A 3,612-nucleotide genomic window follows, 5' to 3' on the forward strand; every position below is an offset into this window, starting at 1 on the left:
GAATGGTGACTTCAGTAAGATCTACTGGATTCCTGTTACCTGACTTCATCCTGTCACACACTGTATTTTATTGTCATTCTTATTTACCCACTACCTGAAGTTGGAGCAGTGAAACACTGTATATATCACTTTAGCTTTTATTATTTTTATTATTTTAACATCTTTATTGGAGTATGATTGCTTTACAATGGTGTGTTAGTTTCTGCTGTATAACAAAGTGAATCAGCTATACATGTACATATATCCCTATATCTTCTCCCTCTTGCACCTCCCTCTCACCCTCCCTATCCTACCCCTCAGAGACAAATATAGCTTTGGCCATTGTTGATAAGATGATAAGCATTGGTTTTATAGAATCATAAAAGTCATTTTTTTGGATCGATTTCATTTTGTGGTGAAAATAAATGCGTTAGTATTGTTTGGGAAACTGGAGCTTCTCAGGAATCTTAAAACTTGTCTATAAATGCGAATGTATAAATAAATTAATTTTGAATTAAATTTAAAGTTTCTTCTTTAAAATGTTTCTGAAAATTCTTCCAAAAAAATAGCCATGAAATATGAATGTCTCCATTTTTAAAAAGCACATCTAAAAGCAACAAAACAAAAATTAAAAAAATCCAAAGTTAAACTTTAAAACATATAAATTTTATTGAACATATTTTTGGAATAGTGCTTTAAACTCAGTAGATGACAGGTTGCTTATTTTATTTCAAAGGGAGTGAAACTAGTTTGGTTGGCTTTCAGAGATTTTCAAATCCAGCACAAGAATTTGAAAACCTTTGTGTGTGTGTCTGCACATGTATATGTGACAGAAAGGGAAAAGGAGGCATTCTATCACAAAGAAAAATAAAATCATTAGGAAGGCACAGATTCACATAATTTAAAATGACAGAATCAGTTTACTGAGAGATTACAATTTAACATGCAATTGTAATGTGCTCACAAGTTTTCTGGGACCAAGCTTAGCTAGCCCTTTTTAAAAATCCTTAGCCTGTTCTTACTAGTGTTCTACAAAATACTTAAAGGCTTTTGATTCATTTTCCTGATTAGTAAGTTAACTTTTCCTAAACGAAGCAGTAAATTCTACAATGTATATAAGCAAAAATAAAATTTCCCATGGATCTAAGAATTTGAAAAGTAAACAGCTTTGGGGACGGGGGAAGATGGCGGAAGAGTAAGACGTGGAGATCGCCTTCCTCCTCACGGATACACCAGAAATACATCTACACGTGGAACAACTCCTACAGAACACCTACTGAAGGCTGGCAGAAGACCTCAGAGCTCCCAAAAGGCAAGAAACTCCCCACGTACCTGGGTAGGGCAAAAGAAAAAAAAAAAAAAAACAGAGACAAAAGAATAAGGACGGCACCTGCACCAGTGGGAGGGAGCTGTGAAGGAGGAAAAGTTTCCACACACTAGGAAGCCCCTCCGCGGGCGGAGACTGCGGGAGGCGGAGGGGGGAGCTTCGGGACCACGGAGTAGTGCACAGCGACGGGTGCGGAGGGCAAAGCGGGGAGATTCCTGCACAGACGATCGGTGCCGACCAGCACTCACCAACCCGAGAGGCTTGTCTGCTCACCCGCCGGGGCGGGCGGGGCTGTGAGCTGAGGCTCAGGTTTCGGTTTTGGACGGAGCGCAGGGAGAGGACTGGGGTTGGCGGCTTGAACATAGCCTGAAGGAGTTAGTGCACCACGACTAGCCGGGAGGGAGTTCGGGGAAAAGCCTGCACCTGCCGAAGAGGCAAGAGACTTTTTCTTCCCTCTTTGTTTCCTGGTGCGCGAGGAGAGGGGTTTAAGAGCGCTGCTAAAAGGAACTCCAGAGACGGGCGCAAGCCGCGGCTAAAAGCGCGAATCCCAGAGACAGGCGCGAGCCGCGGCTGAGGGCGCGAGCCCCCGAGATGGGCGCGAGCCGCGGCGGGAAGCGCGAACCCCAGAGACGGGCGCGAGCCGCTGCTAAAACCGCGGACCCCAGAGACGGGCGAGAGACGCTGGGGCTGCTGCTGCCGCCACCAGGGGGGCTGTGTGCGAGCACAGGTCACTCTCCACGCCCCTCTTCCGCGGAGCCTGTGCAGGCCACCACTGCCAGGTTCCCGGGATCCAGGGACAACTTCCCCGGGAGTACGCACGGCGGGTCTCAGGCTGGTGCAACGTCACGCCGGCCTCTGCCACAGCGTCACGCCGCCTCTGCCGCCGCAGGCCCGCCCCGCACGCAGTGCCCCTCCTTCCCCCATCCCCCAACCCCCGGCCTGAGTGAGCCGGAGCTCCTGAATCAGCGGCTCCTTTAACCCCGTCCTGTCTGAGCAAAAAACAGACGCCCTCCAGTGACCTGCGCGCAGGGGCAGGGCCGGGTACAAAGCTGAGCTCCTGTGAGCTGTGAGAGCAGGGAGGAGAGGGGTAGGTCTCTCCCGGCAGCCGCGGAGGCGGCGGATTGAAGCTCCACAATCAACTTGATGTGCCCTGCATCTGTGGAATACCTGAATAGACAGGGAGTGATCCCAAATTGAAGAGGTGGAATTTAGGAGCGAGATCTGTGATTTTTTTCCCTTTTCCTCTTATTGTGAATGTGTGCGTGTATGCTTCTGTGTGAGATCTTGTCTGTATACTCTTGCTTCCAACATTTGTCCTAGGGCTCTATCCGTCCATGGTTTTTTTAAAAAAAATTTTTTTTCTTAATAATTAATTTTAAGTGTAATAACTTTATTGTATTTTACCTTCATTCTTTCTTTCTTTCTTTCCTTCCCTCCTTCCCTCCTTTAGACAGTGAATCACCCCAGGTTGAGGAGGTGGTCTCTGGGAGCAAGATTTATGATTTTTCCTCCTTTGCCTCTTTTTGTGAACGTGTATGTGTATGCTTCTGTGTAAGATTTTCTCTGTATAGCGTTGCTTCCAACATTTGTCCTAGGGTTCTATCCATCCCTTTTTTTTTTTTCTAAATTTTTTTAGTACAATAACTATATTATACTTTATTTTATTTTTACTGTATCTTCTTTCTGTCTTTCTTCCTTCTTTCCCTCCTTCCTTCCTTCCTTCCTCCCTCCCTCCCTCCCTCCTTTCCTTCTTTGCTTCTTTCTTCCTTCCTTCCTTTCCTCCTTTCCTTCTTTCTTTCCTCATACTTCTACTAATTCTCTCTACATTTTCTCCTTCTTTCCCTCCTTTCTTCCCTCCTTCCTCCCTCCCTCCCTCCCTCCTTTCTTTCCTTCTTTGCTTCTTTCTTCCTTCCTTCCTTTCCTCCTTTCCCTCTTTCTTTCCTCATACTTCTACTAATTCTCTCTACTTTTTCTCCCTTTTATTCTGAGCCGTGTGGATGAAAGGCTCTTGGTGCTCCAGCCCAGGAGGCAGGGCTCTGCCTCTGAGGTAGGAGAGCCAACTTCAGGACACTGGTCAACAAGAGACCTCCCAGCTCCACATAATATTAAACGGTGGAAATCTCCCAGAGACCGCCATCTTAACACCAGCACCCAGCTTCACTCAATGACCAGCAAGCCACAGTGCTGGACAACCTATGCCAAACAACTAGCAAAACAGGAACACAACCCCACCCATTAGCAGAGAGGCTGCCTAAAATCATAATAAGGCCACAGACACCCCAAAACACACCACCAGACGTGAACCT

This window comes from Phocoena phocoena, chromosome 9 (genome assembly GCF_963924675.1).
Source record: "Phocoena phocoena chromosome 9, mPhoPho1.1, whole genome shotgun sequence".
NCBI classification, from domain to species: Eukaryota; Metazoa; Chordata; class Mammalia; order Artiodactyla; family Phocoenidae; genus Phocoena; species Phocoena phocoena.